This window comes from Camelus ferus, chromosome 32 (genome assembly GCF_009834535.1).
Source record: "Camelus ferus isolate YT-003-E chromosome 32, BCGSAC_Cfer_1.0, whole genome shotgun sequence".
Lineage (NCBI taxonomy): Eukaryota > Metazoa > Chordata > Mammalia > Artiodactyla > Camelidae > Camelus > Camelus ferus.
The window spans coordinates 25,034,921-25,054,975 of NC_045727.1; positions in this window are offsets into that span (position 1 = coordinate 25,034,921).

The window sequence follows — 20,055 nt, forward strand, 5'->3', positions numbered from 1 at the left end:
CGCAATAGGAGACTCGCGGGAAGACACTGGAAGTGCTCCTAGGAGATACCAGTCACTGCAGACATAAGTTGGAACATCACCACGCTCAGAATTCCGGAACACGCCTGACTGTGTGGGGAGGATTGGGACGCCCTCCACGCAGGTGCCTGGGGTCACAGGTGCTCCCTGGCAGGGGGAAGTCCGCTAAATACCTCCCCTGTCCACGGGGAGGCACAACATGCTACCTGCTTTTCCAGCCCATCCCACGCATTTCCCAGACAGCCCGCATTAGGACATTCTCGGGGAAGTCACGAGAAGGGCTCCCAGGAGATCCCAGGCGCTGCAGACAGATGAAGGAACCTTCCCACACTCCGAAATCCGGAACACGGCTGAGTGTTGGGGGAGGTTTGGGGCCGCCTTCCACGCAGCTGCCTGGGAACAAAGGTGTTCCCTGGTAGGGGTAAGTCCGCTAAATACCTCCCCAGTCCAGGGGGAGACACTACATGCTTCCTGCATTTCCAGCCCATCCCCCGCCTTTCCCCAGCAGCCCGCACAAGGACACTCTCGGGGAAGACAATTGAAGGTCTCCAAGGAGATCCCAGGCGCAGTAGACAGAAGACGGAACCTCCCCACACTCAGAATTCCGGAACACGTCTGACTGTGTGGGGGAGTTTTGTGGCCGCCCTCCACGCAGCTGCCTGGGGTCACAGGTGCTCCCTGGCAGGGGGAAGTTCGCTAAATACATCCCCTGTCCAGGGGGAGGCACTACATGCTACCTGCATTTCCAGCCCATCCTCCGCCTTCCCCGGCAGCCCACACTAAGACACTCTCCGGGTAGACAAGTGAAGGGCTCCTAGGAGATCCCAGGTGCAGCAGAGAGAAGACGGAACCTCCAAACACTCAGAATTCCGGAACAAGTCTGCCTGTGTGGGGGAGATTTTAGGCCGCCCTCCACGCAGCTGCCTGGGGTCACAGGTGCTCCCTGGCATGGGGAAGTCCGATAAATACTTCCCCCGTCTAGGGGGAGGCACTATATGCTACCTGCATTTCCAGCTCATCCCTCGCCTTTCCCACTCAGCCCGCAATAGGAGACTCGCGGGGAAGACACTGGAAGTGCTCCTAGGAGATCCCAGGCACTGCAGACAGAAGTCGGAACATCCCCACGCTCAGAATTCCGGAACACGGCTGACTGTGTGGGGAGGATTGGGGACGTCCTCCACGCAGCTGCCTGGAGTCACAGGTGTTCCCTGGCAAGGGGAATTCCGCTAAATAACTCCTCTGTCCAGCGGGAGGCACTACATGCTACCTGAATTTCCAGCCCATCCCCCTCATTTCCCGGCAGGCCGCACAAGGAGACTCTCGGGGTAGACAAGTGAAGGGCTCCTAGGAGATCCCAGGCGCAGTAGACAGAAGACGGAACCTCCCAACACTCAGAATTCCGGAACACGTCTGACTGTGTGGGGAATTTTGTGGCCGCACTCCACGCAGCTGCCTGGGATCACATGTGCTCCCTGGCAGGGGCAAGTCCGCTAAATACTTCCCCCGTCTATGGGGAGGCACTATGTGCTACCTGCATTTCCAGCTCATCCCTCGCCTTTCCCACTCAGCCCCGCACTAGGAGACTCGCGGGGAAGACACACGAAGGGCTTCTAGGAGATTCCAGGCACTGCAGACACAAGTCGGAACCTCCCCACGCTCAGAATTCCGGAACACGGCTGACTGTGTGGGGAGGATTGGGGACGCCCTCCACGCAGCTGCCTGGAGTCACAGGTGTTCCCTGGCAGGGGGATTCCGCTAAATATCTCCTCTGTCCAGAGGGAGGCACTACATGCTACGTGCATTTCCAGCCCATCACCCGAATTTCCCGGCAGCCCGCACTAGGAGACTCTCGGGGAAGTCATGCGAATGGCTCCTAAGAGATCACAGGTGCTGAAGACCGAAGACGGTCCTTCCCCACTCTCAGAATTACGGAATACGTCTGACTTTGTGGGGCATGTTTTGGGCCAAACACCACGTAGCTGCCTGGGGTCGCAGGTGTTAGGTGCAAGGGGGAAGTCCGCTAAATACCTCCCCTGTCCAGGGGGAGGAACTACATGCTACCGGTATTTCCAGCACATCCCTCGCCTTTCCCCGGCAGCCCGCCGAAGGAGACTCTCAGGGAAGTCACGCGAATGGCTCCTAGAAGATCCCAGGTGCTGCAGACAGAAGAAGAAACGTCCCCACTCTCAGTATTATGAAACAAGTCTGACTGTGTTGGGGAAGTTTGTGCCGCCCAACACGCAGCTGCCTGGGGTCACAGGTGATCCCTGGCAGGGGGAAGTCCGCTAAATACCTCCCCTGTCCTGGGGGAGGCACTACATGCTACCTGCATTTCCAGCACATCCCCCGCCTTTCCCTGTCAGTCTGCACAAGGAGACTCTCGGGGAAGTCACGCGAAGAGCTCCTAGGAGATCCCAGGCACTGCAGACAGAAGACGGAACCTTCCTACATCCGAATTCCGGAACAGGGCTGAGTGTGTGGGGGAGGTTTGGGGGCCGCCTTCCACGCAGCTGCCTGGGGTCACACGTGTTCCCTGGCAGGGGGAAGTCCGCTAAATACCTCCCCTGTCCAGGGGGAGGCACTACATGCTACCTGCATTTCCAGCACATCCCCCGCCTTTCCCCGGCAGCCCGCACTAGGAGATTCTCGGGGAAGACACGCGAATGGCTCCTAGGAGATCCCAGGCGCTGCAGACAGAAGACGGATCCTCCTACATCAGAATTCCGGAACACGGATGACTGTGTGTGGGTGGGTTGGGGCCGTCCCTCCACGCAACTGCCTGGGGTCACTGGTGATCCCTGTCAGGGGGTAGTCCGCTAAATACCTCCCCTGTCCAGGGGGAGGCACTACCTACTACCTGCATTTCCAGCCCATCCCCCGCCATTCCCTGACACCAGCACTAGTGGAAACTCGGGGAAGACACGCGAAGTGCTCCTAGGAGATCCCAGGCGCTGCAGACAGAAGACGGAACCTTCCCACGCTTAGAATTCCGGAACACGGCTGACTCTGAGGGGGTTTGGGGCCGCCATCCACGCAGCTCCCTGGGGTCACAGGTGTTTCCTGGCAGGGGAAGTCCGCTAAATACCTCCCCTGTCCATGGGGGAGGCACTACATGCTACCTGCATTTCCAGCCCGTCACACGAATTTCCCGGCAGCCCGCACTAGGAGACACTCGGGGAAGAAAAGCGGAGGGCGCATAGGAGATCCCAGGCGCAGCAGACAGAAGACGGAACCTCCCCACACTCAGAATTCCGGAACAAGGCTGACTGTGTGTGGGAGGTTTAGGGCTGCGCTGTACGCGGCTGCCTGGGGTTACTGGTGTTCCCTTGCTAGGGGGAAGTCCGCTAAATACCTCCCTTGTCCTGGGGGAGGAACTACATGCTACCTGCATTTCCAGCCAAACCCCGCATTTCCCCGGCATGCCCGCAAATATGAGCACTCTCGGGAGAACACAAGTGAAGGGCTCCTAGGAGATCCCAGGCGCTGCAGACAGATGACGGAACCTTCCCACACTCAGAATCCCTGAACACGCCTGACTGTGTGGGGGAGGATTGGGGACGCCCTCCACGCAGCAGCCTGGGGTCACAGGTGTTCCCTGGCAGGGGGAAGTCCGCTAAATACCCTCCCCTGTACAGGGGTAGACATTACATGCTACCTGCATTTTCAGCCCATCCCCCGCCTTTTCCTGGCAGCCCGCACTAGGACTCTCTCGGGGAAGAGACGCCAAATGCTCCTAGGAGATCCCAGGCACTGCAGACAGAATTCGGAACCTCCCCATACACAGAATTCGGAGACACGGCTGACTGTGTGGGGGAGGTTTGGGGCTGCCCTCATCACAGCTGCCTGGGGTCACAGGTGTTCCCTTGCAGGGGGAATTCCGCTAAATACCTCCCCTGTCCAGGGGGAGGCAGTACATGCTACCTGCATTTCCAGCCAATCCCCCGCCTTTCCCCGGCAGCCCGCACTATGAGAATCTCGGGGAAGACACGCGAATGGCTGATAAGAGATCCCAGGAACTGCAGACAGATGACGGAACCTTCCCACTCTCAGAATTCCGGAACATGGCTGACTGTGTGGGGGAGGTTGCGGGCCGCCCTCCACGCAGCTGCCTGGGGTCACAGGTGATTTCTGGCATGGGGAAGTCCGCTAAATACCTCCCCTGTCCAGGGGGAGGTACTACATGATACCTGCAATTCCAGCACATCCCCCGCCATTTCCCCATGAGCCCGCACAAGGAGACTCTCAGGGAAGTCCCACGAAGGGCTCCAAGGAGATCCCAGGCGCTGCAGACAGATGAGGGAACCTTCCCACACTCCGAATCCCGGAACACGGCTGAGTGTGAGGGGTAGATTTGGGGACGCCTTCCTCGCAGCTGCCTGGGGTCACAGGTGTTTTCTGGCATGGGGAAATCCGCTAAATACCTCCCCTGTCCAGGGGGAGGCACTACATGCTACCTGCATTTCCAGCCCATCCCCCTCATTTCCCCGGCAGCCCGCACAAGGAGACTCTCGGGGAAGACATGTGAAGGGCTCCTAGGAGATCCCAGGCACAGTAGACAGAAGACGGATCCTCCCAACACTCAGAATTCCGGAACACGTCTGACTGTGTGGGGGAGTTTTGTGGCCGCCCTCCAAGCAGCTGCCTGGGGTCACTGGTATTGTCCGGCAGGGGGAAGTCCGCTAATTACTTCCCAATTCCAGGGGGAGGCACTAGATGCTACCTGCATTTCCAGCCCAACCCCCTCATTTCCATTGCAGCCCGCAATAGGAGACAATAGGGGAAAACACGCGGAGGGCTCCTAGGAGATCCAAGACGCTGCAGACAGAAGGCCGAACCTCCCCACTCTCAAAATTCCGGAACACGGCCGAGTGTGTGGTGGAGGTTTGGGGCCACACACCACAAAGCTGCCTGGTTTCACAGGTGTTGCCTTGCAGGGGTAAGTCCGCCAATTACCTCTCCTGTCCAGGGAGAGGCACTAGATGGTACCTGCATTTCCAGGTCTACCCCTGCTATTCGCCGTCTGCCTGCACTAGGAGACACTCGGGGAAGACACGCGGAGGGCTCCTAGGGGATCCAAGACGCTGAAGACAAAAGACGGAACCTCCCCACACTCAAAATTCCGGAACTCGGCCGAGTGTGTTGGGGAGGTTTGGGGCCACCCTCCACGCAGGTGCCTGTTGTCAAAGGTATTGCCTAGCAGGGAGAAATGCGCTAATTACCTCCCCTATCCAGGGGGAGTCACTGTATGCTACCTGCATTTCCAGCCAAACCCCCGCATTTCCATTGAACCCCACACTAGGAGACACTCGGGGAAGACACGCGGAGGGCTCTTTTGAGATACCAGGCGCAGCAGACAGAAGACGGAACCTCCCAACAATCAGAATTCCGGAACACGGCCGAGAGTGTGTGGGAGGTTTGAGACCGCCCTCCACGCAGCTGCCTGGTGTCACAGGTGTTGCAAGGCAGAGGGAATTCAGCTAATTATCTCTCCTGTCCAGGGGGAGGCACTAGATGCTACCTGCATTTCCAGGTTAACCCCCGCGTTTCCCTGGCAGCCCGCACTAGGAGACACTCGGGGAAGACACGCGGAAGGCTCCTAGGAAATCCCAGTCGCTGCAGACGGAATACGGATCCTCCCCAATCTCAGAATTCCGGAACACGCCCGAGTGTGTTAGGGAGGTTAGGGGCCGCCCTCCATGCAGCTGCCAGGTGTCACAGGTGTTGCCTGGCAGGGGGAATTCCGCTAATTACCTCCCCTGTACAGGGGGAGACACTAGATGCTACCTGCATTTCCAGCCCAAACCCCGCCTTTCCCCGGGAGCCCGCACTAGTAGATACTCGAGGAAGACACGCGGAGGGCTCCTAGAAGATCCCAGGCGCTGCAGACAGATGACAGAAACTCCCCACACTCAGAATTCCGGAACACGGCCGAGTGTGTGTGGGAGGTTTGGGGCCGCCCCCCACGAAGCTGCCTGGGGTCACAGGTGTTGCAATGCAGTGGGAAATCCGCTAATTACCTCCCCTGTCCTGGAGGAGGCACTAGATGCTACCTGCATTTCCAACCCAACCCCATTTCCCCGGCAGCCCGCAATAGGAGACATTCGGGGAAGACACGCGGAGGGCTCCTAGGAGATCCCAGACGCTGCAGACAGAAGACGGAACCTCCCCACACTCAAAATTCCGGAACACGGCCGAGTGTGTAGTGGAGGTTTGGGGCCACACGCCACGAAGCTGCCTGGTGTCACAGGTGTTGCCTTGCAGGGGTAAGTCAGCCAATTACCTCTCCTGTCCAGGGAGAGACACTAGATGTTACCTGCAATTCCAGGTCTACTCCTGCCTTTCGCCGTCAGCCCACACTAAGAGACACTCGGGGAATAAACGCGGAGGGCTCCTAGGAGATCCCAGGCTCTGCAGACATAAGACGGAACCTCCCCACACTCAGAATTCCGGAACACGTCTGACTGTGTGGGGGAGTTTTTTGGCCACCCTCCACGCAGCTGCCTGGGGTCACAGGTGCTCCCTGGCAGGGGGAAGTCCGCTAAATACATCCCCTGTCCAGGGGGTGGCACTACATGCTACCTGCATTACCAGCCCATCACCCGAATTTCCTGGCAGCCGGCACTAGGGGACTCTCGGGGAAGAAAAGCCAAGGGCTCATAGGAGATCCCAGGCGAAGCAGACAGAAGACGGAACCTCCGCACACTCAGAATTCCGGAACACGGCTGACTGTGTGTGGGAGGTTTAGGGCTGCCCTCTTCGCGGCTGCCTGGGGTCACTGGTGTTCCCTGGCAGGGGGAAGTCCGCTAAATACCTCCCCTGTCCAGGGGGAGGAACTACATGCTACCTGCATTTCCAGCTAATCCCCCGCCTTTCCCCGGCAGCCCGCACAAGGAGACTCTCGGGGAAGTCACGCGAATGGCTCCTAGGAGATCTCAGTTGCTGCAGACAGAAGACAAAACGTCCCCACTCTCAGAATTACGAAACACGTCTGACTGTGTGGGGGAGGTTTGGGGCCGCCTTCCACGCAGCTGCCTGGGGTCACAGGTGTTCCCTGGCAGGGGGAATTCCGCTAAATACCTCCCCTGTCCAGGGGGAAGCAGCACATGCTACCTGCATTTCCAGCCAATCCCCCGCCATTCCCCGGCAGCCCGCAATAGGAGACTCTTTGGGAAGACACTCGAAGGGCTCCTAGGAGATCCCAGGTGCTGCAGACAGAAGACGGAACTTCCCCACTCTCAGAATAACGGAACACGTCTGACAGTGTGGGGGAGGTTTGGGGCCGACCTCCACGTAGCTGCCTGGGGTCGCAGGTGTTAGGTGCAAGGTGGAAGTCCGCTATATACCTCCCCTGTCCAGGGGGAGGCACTACATGCTACCTGCATTTCCAGCCCATCCCCCGCCTTTCCCTGGCAGCCCGCATAGGAGATTCTCGGGAAAGACACGCGAATGGCTCATAGGAGAACCCAGGCGCTGCAGACAGATGACGGAACCTTCCCACACTCAGAATTCCGGAACACGGCTGACTATGTGGGGTAGGTTTGGGGCCGCCCTCCACGCAGCTGCCTGGTGTCACAGGTGTTGCAAGGCAGAGGGAATTCTGCTAATTACCTCCCCTGTCCAAGGGGAGGCACTAGATGCTACCTGCATTTCCAGGCTAACCTCCGCGTTTCCCTGGCAGCCCGCACTAGGAGACACTGGGGGAAGACACGCGGAAGTCTCCTAGGAAATCCCAGTCGCTGCAGATGGAAGACGGAACCTCCCCAATCTCAGAATTCCGGAACACGCCCGAGTGTGTTAGGGAGGTTAGGGGCCGCCCTCCATGCAGCTGCCAGGTGTCACAGGTGTTGCCTGGCAGGGGGAATTCCGCTAATTACCTCCCCTGTACAGGGGGAGACACTAGATGCTACCTGCATTTCCAGCCCAACCCCCGCTTTTCCCCGGCAGCCCGCACTCTGAGACACTCGGGGAAGACACGCAGAGGGCTCCTAGGAGATCACAGGTGCTGCAGACACACGATGGGTCCTCCCCACACTCAGAATTCCGGAACACGGACGAGTTTGTGTGGGATGTTTGGGGCCACCCTCCACGAAGCTGCCTGGGGTCACAGGTTTTGCATTGCAGCGGGAAATCCGCTAATTACCTCCCTTGTCCCGGAGGAGGCAATACATGCTGCCTGCATTTCCAGCCCAACCCCCGCATTTCCCTGGCAGCCCGCACTAGCAGACACTAGGGGAAGACACGCGGAGGGCTCCTAGGGGATCCCAGGTGCTGCAGACAGAAGACGGAACCTCTCCACACTCAGAATTCCGGAACACGGCCGACTGTGTGGGGGAGGTTTTGTGACGATATCCACGCAGGTGCCTTGTTCACCGGTGTTGCCTGGCAGGGGGAAGTACGCTAATTACCTACCCTGTCCATGAGGAGACTCTAGATGCTACCTGCATTTCCAGCCCAAACCCCGCCTTTCCCCGGGAGCCCGCACTAGTAGAAACTCGAAGATGACACGCGGAGTGCTCTTAGAAGATCCCAGGCGCTGCAGACAGAAGACGGATCCTCCCCACACTCAGAATTCCGGAACACGGCCGAGTGTGTGTGGGAGTTTTGTGGCCGCCCCCCACGAAGCTGCCTGGGGTCACAGGTGTTGCATTGCAGTGGGAAATCCGCTAATTACCTCCCCTGTCCTGGAGGAGGCACTAGATGCTACCTGCATTTCCAAACCAACCCCCTCATTTCCCTTGCAGCCCGCAATAGGAGACAATAGGGGAAAACACGCGGAGGGCTCCTAGGAGATCCAAGACGCTGCAGACAGAAGGCCGAACCTCCCCACTCTCAAAATTCCGGAACACGGCCGAGTGTGTGGTGGAGGTTTGGGGCCACACACCACAAAGCTGCCTGGTTTCACAGGTGTTGCCTTGCAGGGGTAAGTCCGCCAATTACCTCTCCTGTCCAGGGAGAGGCACTAGATGGTACCTGCATTTCCAGGTCTACCCCTGCTATTCGCCGTCTGCCTGCACTAGGAGACACTCGAGTAAGACACGTGGAGGGCTCCTAGGGGATCCAAGACGCTGCAGACAAAAGACGGAACCTCCCCACACTCAAAATTCCGGAACTCGGCCGAGTGTGTTGGGGAGGTTTGGGGCCACCCTCCACGCAGGTGCCTGTTGTCAAAGGTATTGCCTAGCAGGGAGAAATGCGCTAAATACCTCCCCTATCCAGGGGGAGTCACTGTATGCTACCTGCATTTCCAGCCAAACCCCCGCATTTCCATTGAACCCCACACTAGGAGACACTCGGGGAAGACACGCGGAGGGCTCTTTTGAGATACCAGGCGCAGCAGACAGAAGACGGAACCTCCCAACAATCAGAATTCCGGAACACGGCCGAGAGTGTGTGGGAGGTTTGAGACCGCCCTCCACGCAGCTGCCTGGTGTCACAGGTGTTGCAAGGCAGAGGGAATTCAGCTAATTATCTCTCCTGTCCAGGGGGAGGCACTAGATGCTACCTGCATTTCCAGGTTAACCCCCGCGTTTCCCTGGCAGCCCGCACTAGGAGACACTCGGGGAAGACACGCGGAAGGCTCCTAGGAAATCCCAGTCGCTGCAGACGGAATACGGATCCTCCCCAATCTCAGAATTCCGGAACACGCCCGAGTGTGTTAGGGAGGTTAGGGGCCGCCCTCCATGCAGCTGCCAGGTGTCACAGGTGTTGCCTGGCAGGGGGAATTCCGCTAATTACCTCCCCTGTACAGGGGGAGACACTAGATGCTACCTGCATTTCCAGCCCAAACCCCGCCTTTCCCCGGGAGCCCGCACTAGTAGATACTCGAGGAAGACACGCGGAGGGCTCCTAGAAGATCCCAGGCGCTGCAGACAGATGACAGAAACTCCCCACACTCAGAATTCCGGAACACGGCCGAGTGTGTGTGGGAGGTTTGGGGCCGCCCCCCACGAAGCTGCCTGGGGTCACAGGTGTTGCAATGCAGTGGGAAATCCGCTAATTACCTCCCCTGTCCTGGAGGAGGCACTAGATGCTACCTGCATTTCCAACCCAACCCCTGAATTTCCCCGGCAGCCCGCAATAGGAGACACTCGGGGAAGAAACGCGGAGGGCTCCTAGTGGATCCCAGGCGCTGCAGACATAAGACGGAACCTCCCCACACTCAGAATTCCGGAACACTGGCCGAGTGTGTGGGGGAGGTTTGGGGCCGCCATCCACGTAGATGCCTGGTGTCACGGGTTTTGACTTTCAGGGGGAAGTCCGCTAATTACTTCCCAATTCCAGGAGGAGGCCATGGATGCTACCTGCATTTCCAGCCCAACCCCCTCATTTCCCTTGGAGCCCGCAATAGGAGACATTCGGGGAAGACACGCGGAGGGCTCCTAGGAGATCCCAGACCCTGCAGACAGAAGACGGAACCTCCCCACACTCAAAATTCCGGAACACGGCCGAGTGTGTAGTGGAGGTTTGGGGCCACACGCCACGAAGCTGCCTGGTGTCACAGGTGTTGCCTTGCAGGGGTAAGTCAGCCAATTACCTCTCCTGTCCAGGGAGAGACACTAGATGTTACCTGCAATTCCAGGTCTACTCCTGCCTTTCGCCGTCAGCCCACACTAAGAGACACTCGGGGAATAAACGCGGAGGGCTCCTAGGAGATCCCAGGCTCTGCAGACATAAGACGGAACCTCCCCACACTCAGAATTCCGGAACACGTCTGACTGTGTGGGGGAGTTTTTTGGCCACCCTCCACGCAGCTGCCTGGGGTCACAGGTGCTCCCTGGCAGGGGGAAGTCCGCTAAATACATCCCCTGTCCAGGGGGTGGCACTACATGCTACCTGCATTACCAGCCCATCACCCGAATTTCCTGGCAGCCGGCACTAGGGGACTCTCGGGGAAGAAAAGCCAAGGGCTCATAGGAGATCCCAGGCGAAGCAGACAGAAGACGGAACCTCCGCACACTCAGAATTCCGGAACACGGCTGACTGTGTGTGGGAGGTTTAGGGCTGCCCTCTTCGCGGCTGCCTGGGGTCACTGGTGTTCCCTGGCAGGGGGAAGTCCGCTAAATACCTCCCCTGTCCAGGGGGAGGAACTACATGCTACCTGCATTTCCAGCTAATCCCCCGCCTTTCCCCGGCAGCCCGCACAAGGAGACTCTCGGGGAAGTCACGCGAATGGCTCCTAGGAGATCTCAGTTGCTGCAGACAGAAGACAAAACGTCCCCACTCTCAGAATTACGAAACACGTCTGACTGTGTGGGGGAGGTTTGGGGCCGCCTTCCACGCAGCTGCCTGGGGTCACAGGTGTTCCCTGGCAGGGGGAATTCCGCTAAATACCTCCCCTGTCCAGGGGGAAGCAGCACATGCTACCTGCATTTCCAGCCAATCCCCCGCCATTCCCCGGCAGCCCGCAATAGGAGACTCTTTGGGAAGACACTCGAAGGGCTCCTAGGAGATCCCAGGTGCTGCAGACAGAAGACGGAACTTCCCCACTCTCAGAATAACGGAACACGTCTGACAGTGTGGGGGAGGTTTGGGGCCGACCTCCACGTAGCTGCCTGGGGTCGCAGGTGTTAGGTGCAAGGTGGAAGTCCGCTATATACCTCCCCTGTCCAGGGGGAGGCACTACATGCTACCTGCATTTCCAGCCCATCCCCCGCCTTTCCCTGGCAGCCCGCATAGGAGATTCTCGGGAAAGACACGCGAATGGCTCATAGGAGAACCCAGGCGCTGCAGACAGATGACGGAACCTTCCCACACTCAGAATTCCGGAACACGGCTGACTATGTGGGGTAGGTTTGGGGCCGCCCTCCACGCAGCTGCCTGGTGTCACAGGTGTTGCAAGGCAGAGGGAATTCTGCTAATTACCTCCCCTGTCCAAGGGGAGGCACTAGATGCTACCTGCATTTCCAGGCTAACCTCCGCGTTTCCCTGGCAGCCCGCACTAGGAGACACTGGGGGAAGACACGCGGAAGTCTCCTAGGAAATCCCAGTCGCTGCAGATGGAAGACGGAACCTCCCCAATCTCAGAATTCCGGAACACGCCCGAGTGTGTTAGGGAGGTTAGGGGCCGCCCTCCATGCAGCTGCCAGGTGTCACAGGTGTTGCCTGGCAGGGGGAATTCCGCTAATTACCTCCCCTGTACAGGGGGAGACACTAGATGCTACCTGCATTTCCAGCCCAACCCCCGCTTTTCCCCGGCAGCCCGCACTCTGAGACACTCGGGGAAGACACGCAGAGGGCTCCTAGGAGATCACAGGTGCTGCAGACACACGATGGGTCCTCCCCACACTCAGAATTCCGGAACACGGACGAGTTTGTGTGGGATGTTTGGGGCCACCCTCCACGAAGCTGCCTGGGGTCACAGGTTTTGCATTGCAGCGGGAAATCCGCTAATTACCTCCCTTGTCCCGGAGGAGGCAATACATGCTGCCTGCATTTCCAGCCCAACCCCCGCATTTCCCTGGCAGCCCGCACTAGCAGACACTAGGGGAAGACACGCGGAGGGCTCCTAGGGGATCCCAGGTGCTGCAGACAGAAGACGGAACCTCTCCACACTCAGAATTCCGGAACACGGCCGACTGTGTGGGGGAGGTTTTGTGACGATATCCACGCAGGTGCCTTGTTCACCGGTGTTGCCTGGCAGGGGGAAGTACGCTAATTACCTACCCTGTCCATGAGGAGACTCTAGATGCTACCTGCATTTCCAGCCCAAACCCCGCCTTTCCCCGGGAGCCCGCACTAGTAGAAACTCGAAGATGACACGCGGAGTGCTCTTAGAAGATCCCAGGCGCTGCAGACAGAAGACGGAACCTCCCCACACTCAGAATTCCGGAACACGGCCGAGTGTGTGTGGGAGGTTTTGTGGCCGCCCCCCACGAAGCTGCCTGGGGTCACAGGTGTTGCATTGCAGTGGGAAATCCGCTAATTACCTCCCCTGTCCTGGAGGAGGCACTAGATGCTACCTGCATTTCCAAACCAACCCCTCATTTCCCTTGCAGCTCGCAATAGGAGACACTAGGGGAAGAACACGCGGAGGGCTCCTAGGAGATCCAAGACGCGGCAGACAGAAGGCCGAACCTCCCCACACTCAGAATTCCGGAACATGGCCGAGTGTGTGGGGGAGGTTTGGGGCCGCCATCCACGTAGCTGCCTGGTGTCACTGGAATTGCCTTTCAGGGGGAAGTCCGCTAATTACTTCTCAATTCCAGGGGGAGGCCATGGATGCTACCTGCATTTCCAGCCCAACCCCCTCATTTTCCATTGGAGCCCGCAATAGGAGACATTCGGGGAAGACACGCGGAGGGCTCCTAGGTGATCCCAGACACTGCAGACAGAAGACGGAACCTCCCCACACTCAAAATTCCGGAACACGCCCGAGTGTGTGGTGGAGGTTTCGGGCCACACGCCACGAAGCTGCCTGGTGTCACAGGTGTTGCCTTGCAGGGGTAAGTCAGCCAATTACCTCTCCTGTCCAGGGAGAGGCACTAGATGGTACCTGCATTTCCAGGTCTACCCCTGCTATTCGCCGTCTGTCTGCACTAGGAGACACTCGGGGAAGACACGCGGAGGGCTCCTAGGGGATCCAAGACGCTGCAGACAAAAGACGGAACCTCCCCACACTCAAAATTCCGGAACTCGGCCGAGTGTGTTGGGGAGGTTTGGGGCCACCCTCCACGCAGGTGCCTGTTGTCAAAGGTATTGCCTAGCAGGGAGAAATGCGCTAATTACCTCCCCTGTCCAGGGGGAGTCACTGTATGCTACCTGCATTTCCAGCCAAACCCCCGCATTTCCATTGAACCCCACACTAGGAGACACTCGGGGAAGACACGCGGAGGGCTCTTTTGAGATACCAGGCGCTGCAGACAGAAGACGGAACCTCCCAACAATCAGAATTCCGGAACACGGCCGAGAGTGTGTGGGAGGTTTGAGACCGCCCACCACGCAGCTGCCTGGTGTCACAGGTGTTGCAAGGCAGAGGGAATTCAGCTAATTATCTCTCCTGTCCAGGGGGAGGCACTAGATGCTACCTGCATTTCCAGGTTAACCCCCGCGTTTCCCTGGCAGCCCGCACTAGGAGACACTCGGGGAAGACACGCGGAAGGCTCCTAGGAAATCCCAGTCGCTGCAGACGGAATACGGATCCTCCCCAATCTCAGAATTCCGGAACACGCCCGAGTGTGTTAGGGAGGTTAGGGGCCGCCCTCCATGCAGCTGCCAGGTGTCACAGGTGTTGCCTGGCAGGGGGAATTCCGCTAATTACCTCCCCTGTACAGGGGGAACACTAGATGCTACCTGCATTTCCAAACCAACCCCTGAATTCCCCGGCAGCCCGCAATAGGAGACACTCGGGAAGAAACGCGGAGGGCTCCTAGTGGATCCCAGGCGCTGCAGACATAAGACGGAACCTCCCCACACTCAGAATTCCGGAACATGGCCGAGTGTGTGGGGGAGGTTTGGGGCTGCCATCCACGTAGATGCCTGGTGTCACGGGTTTTGCCTTTCAGGGGGAAGTCCGCTAATTACTTCCCAATTCCAGGAGGAGGCCATGGATGCTACCTGCATTTCCAGCCCAACCCCCTCATTTCCCTTGGAGCCCGCAATAGGAGACATTCGGGGAAGACACGCGGAGGGCTCCTAGGAGATCCCAGACGCTGCAGACAGAAGACGGAACCTCCCCACACTCAAAATTCCGGAACACGGCCGAGTGTGTAGTGGAGGTTTAGGGCCACACGCCACGAAGCTGCCTGGTGTCACAGGTGTTGCCTTGCAGGGGTAAGTCAGCCAATTACCTCTCCTGTCCAGGGAGAGGCACTAGATGTTACCTGCAATTCCAGGTCTACTCCTGCCTTTCGCCGTCAGCCCACACTAAGAGACACTCGGGGAATAAACGCGGAGGGCTCCTAGGAGATCCCAGGCTCTGCAGACATAAGACGGAACCTCCCCACACTCAGAATTCCGGAACACGTCTGACTGTGTGGGGGAGTTTTTGGCCACCCTCCACGCAGCTGCCTGGGGTCACAGGTGCTCCCTGGCAGGGGGAAGTCCGCTAAATACATCCCCTGTCCAGGGGGTGGCACTACATGCTACCTGCATTATTACCAGCCCATCACCCGAATTTCCTGGCAGCCGGCACTAGGGGACTCTCGGGGAAGAAAAGCCAAGGGCTCATAGGAGATCCCAGGCGAAGCAGACAGAAGACGGAACCTCCGCACACTCAGAATTCCGGAACACGGCTGACTGTGTGTGGGAGGTTTAGGGCTGCCCTCTTCGCGGCTGCCTGGGGTCACTGGTGTTCCCTGGCAGGGGGAAGTCCGCTAAATACCTCCCCTGTCCAGGGGGAGGAACTACATGCTACCTGCATTTCCAGCTAATCCCCCGCCGTTCCCCGGCAGCCCGCACAAGGAGACTCTCGGGGAAGTCACGCGAATGGCTCCTAGGAGATCTCAGTTGCTGCAGACAGAAGACAAAACGTCCCCACTCTCAGAATTACGAAACACGTCTGACTGTGTGGGGGAGGTTTGGGGCCGCCTTCCACGCAGCTGCCTGGGGTCACAGGTGTTCCCTGGCAGGGGGAATTCCGCTAAATACCTCCCCTGTCCAGGGGGAAGCAGCACATGCTACCTGCATTTCCAGCCAATCCCCCGCCATTCCCCGGCAGCCCGCAATAGGAGACTCTTTGGGAAGACACTCGAAGGGCTCCTAGGAGATCCCAGGTGCTGCAGACAGAAGACGGAACTTCCCCACTCTCAGAATAACGGAACACGTCTGACAGTGTGGGGGAGGTTTGGGGCCGACCTCCACGTAGCTGCCTGGGGTCGCAGGTGTTAGGTGCAAGGTGGAAGTCCGCTATATACCTCCCCTGTCCAGGGGGAGGCACTACATGCTACCTGCATTTCCAGCCCATCCCCCGCCTTTCCCTGGCAGCCCGCATAGGAGATTCTCGGGAAAGACACGCGAATGGCTCATAGGAGAACCCAGGCGCTGCAGACAGATGACGGAACCTTCCCACACTCAGAATTCCGGAACACGGCTGACTATGTGGGGTAGGTTTGGGGCCGCCCTCCACGCAGCTGCCTGGTGTCACAGGTGTTGCAAGGCAGAGGGAATTCTGCTAATTACCTCCCCTGTCCAAGGGGAGGCACTAGATGCTACCTGCATTTCCAGGCTAACCTCCGCGTTTCCCTGGCAGCCCGCACTAGGAGACACTGGGGGAAGACACGCGGAAGTCTCCTAGGAAATCCCAGTCGCTGCAGATGGAAGACGGAACCTCCCCAATCTCAGAATTCCGGAACACGCCCGAGTGTGTTAGGGAGGTTAGGGGCCGCCCTCCATGCAGCTGCCAGGTGTCACAGGTGTTGCCTGGCAGGGGGAATTCCGCTAATTACCTCCCCTGTACAGGGGGAGACACTAGATGCTACCTGCATTTCCAGCCCAACCCCCCCTTTTCCCCGGCAGCCCGCACTCGGAGACACTCGGGGAAGACACGCAGAGGGCTCCTAGGAGATCACAGGTGCTGCAGACACACGATGGGTCCTCCCCACACTCAGAATTCCGGAACACGGACGAGTTTGTGTGGGATGTTTGGGGCCACCCTCCACGAAGCTGCCTGGGGTCACAGGTTTTGCATTGCAGCGGGAAATCCGCTAATTACCTCCCTTGTCCCGGAGGAGGCAATACATGCTGCCTGCATTTCCAGCCCAACCCCCGCATTTCCCTGGCAGCCCGCACTAGCAGACACTAGGGGAAGACACGCGGAGGGCTCCTAGGGGATCCCAGGTGCTGCAGACAGAAGACGGAACCTCTCCACACTCAGAATTCCGGAACACGGCCGACTGTGTGGGGGAGGTTTTGTGACGATATCCACGCAGGTGCCTTGTTCACCGGTGTTGCCTGGCAGGGGGAAGTACGCTAATTACCTACCCTGTCCATGAGGAGACTCTAGATGCTACCTGCATTTCCAGCCCAAACCCCGCCTTTCCCCGGGAGCCCGCACTAGTAGAAACTCGAAGATGACACGCGGAGTGCTCTTAGAAGATCCCAGGCGCTGCAGACAGAAGACGGATCCTCCCCACACTCAGAATTCCGGAACACGGCCGAGTGTGTGTGGGAGGTTTGGGGCCGCCCCCCACGAAGCTGCCTGGGGTCACAGGTGTTGCATTGCAGTGGGAAATCCGCTAATTACCTCCCCTGTCCTGGAGGAGGCACTAGATGCTACCTGCATTTCCAAACCAACCCCTGAATTTCCCCGGCAGCTCGCAATAGGAGACACTCGGGGAAGAAATGCGGAGGGCTCCTAGGGGATCCCAGGCGCGGCAGACTTAAGACGGAACCTCCCCACACTCAGAATTCCGGAACATGGCCGAGTGTGTGGGGGAGGTTTGGGGCTGCCATCCACGTAGCTGCCTGGTGTCACTGGAATTGCCTTTCAGGGGGAAGTCCGCTAATTACTTCCCAATTCCAGGGGGAGGCCATGGATGCTACCTGCATTTCCAGCCCAACCCCCTCATTTTCATTGGAGCCCGCAATAGGAGACATTCGGGGAAGACACGCGGAGGGCTCCTAGGTGATCCCAGACACTGCAGACAGAAGACGGAACCTCCCCACACTCAAAATTCCGGAACACGCCCGAGTGTGTGGTGGAGGTTTCGGGCCACACGCCACGAAGCTGCCTGGTGTCACAGGTGTTGCCTTGCAGGGGTAAGTCAGCCAATTACCTCTCCTGTCCAGGGAGAGGCACTAGATGGTACCTGCATTTCCAGGTCTACCCCTGCTATTCGCCGTCTGTCTGCACTAGGAGACACTCGGGGAAGACACGCGGAGGGCTCCTAGGGGATCCAAGACGCTGCAGACAAAAGACGGAACCTCCCCACACTCAAAATTCCGGAACTCGGCCGAGTGTGTTGGGGAGGTTTGGGGCCACCCTCCACGCAGGTGCCTGTTGTCAAAGGTATTGCCTAGCAGGGAGAAATGCGCTAATTACCTCCCCTGTCCAGGGGGAGTCACTGTATGCTACCTGCATTTCCAGCCAAACCCCCGCATTTCCATTGAACCCCACACTAGGAGACACTCGGGGAATACACGCGGAGGGCTCTTTTGAGATACCAGGCGCTGCAGACAGAAGACGGAACCTCCCAACAATCAGAATTCCGCAACACGGCCGAGAGTGTGTGGGAGGTTTGAGACCGCCCACCACGCAGCTGCCTGGTGTCACAGGTGTTGCAAGGCAGAGGGAATTCAGCTAATTATCTCTCCTGTCCAGGGGGAGGCACTAGATGCTACCTGCATTTCCAGGTTAACCCCCGCGTTTCCCTGGCAGCCCGCACTAGGAGACACTCGGGGAAGACACGCGGAAGGCTCCTAGGAAATCCCAGTCGCTGCAGACGGAATACGGATCCTCCCCAATCTCAGAATTCCGGAACACGCCCGAGTGTGTTAGGGAGGTTAGGGGCCGCCCTCCATGCAGCTGCCAGGTGTCACAGGTGTTGCCTGGCAGGGGGAATTCCGCTAATTACCTCCCCTGTACAGGGGGAGACACTAGATGCTACCTGCATTTCCAAACCAACCCCTGAATTTCCCCGGCAGCCCGCAATAGGAGACACTCGGGGAAGAAACGCGGAGGGCTCCTAGTGGATCCCAGGCGCTGCAGACATAAGACGGAACCTCCCCACACTCAGAATTCCGGAACATGGCCGAGTGTGTGGGGGAGGTTTGGGGCTGCCATCCACGTAGATGCCTGGTGTCACGGGTTTTGCCTTTCAGGGGGAAGTCCGCTAATTACTTCCCAATTCCAGGAGGAGGCCATGGATGCTACCTGCATTTCCAGCCCAACCCCCTCATTTCCCTTGGAGCCCGCAATAGGAGACATTCGGGGAAGACACGCGGAGGGCTCCTAGGAGATCCCAGACGCTGCAGACAGAAGACGGAACCTCCCCACACTCAAAATTCCGGAACACGGCCGAGTGTGTAGTGGAGGTTTAGGGCCACACGCCACGAAGCTGCCTGGTGTCACAGGTGTTGCCTTGCAGGGGTAAGTCAGCCAATTACCTCTCCTGTCCAGGGAGAGGCACTAGATGTTACCTGCAATTCCAGGTCTACTCCTGCCTTTCGCCGTCAGCCCACACTAAGAGACACTCGGGGAATAAACGCGGAGGGCTCCTAGGAGATCCCAGGCTCTGCAGACATAAGACGGAACCTCCCCACACTCAGAATTCCGGAACACGTCTGACTGTGTGGGGGAGTTTTTTGGCCACCCTCCACGCAGCTGCCTGGGGTCACAGGTGCTCCCTGGCAGGGGGAAGTCCGCTAAATACATCCCCTGTCCAGGGGGTGGCACTACATGCTACCTGCATTACCAGCCCATCACCCGAATTTCCTGGCAGCCGGCACTAGGGGACTCTCGGGGAAGAAAAGCCAAGGGCTCATAGGAGATCCCAGGCGAAGCAGACAGAAGACGGAACCTCCGCACACTCAGAATTCCGGAACACGGCTGACTGTGTGTGGGAGGTTTAGGGCTGCCCTCTTCGCGGCTGCCTGGGGTCACTGGTGTTCCCTGGCAGGGGGAAGTCCGCTAAATACCTCCCCTGTCCAGGGGGAGGAACTACATGCTACCTGCATTTCCAGCTAATCCCCCGCCTTTCCCCGGCAGCCCCCACAAGGAGACTCTCGGGGAAGTCACGCGAATGGCTCCTAGGAGATCTCAGTTGCTGCAGACAGAAGACAAAACGTCCCCACTCTCAGAATTACGAAACACGTCTGACTGTGTGGGGGAGGTTTGGGGCCGCCTTCCACGCAGCTGCCTGGGGTCACAGGTGTTCCCTGGCAGGGGGAATTCCGCTAAATACCTCCCCTGTCCAGGGGGAGGAACTACATGCTACCTGCATTTCCAGCTAATCCCCCGCCATTCCCCGGCAGCCCGCAATAGGAGACTCTTTGGGAAGACACTCGAAGGGCTCCTAGGAGATCCCAGGTGCTGCAGACAGAAGACGGAACTTCCCCACTCTCAGAATAACGGAACACGTCTGACAGTGTGGGGGAGGTTTG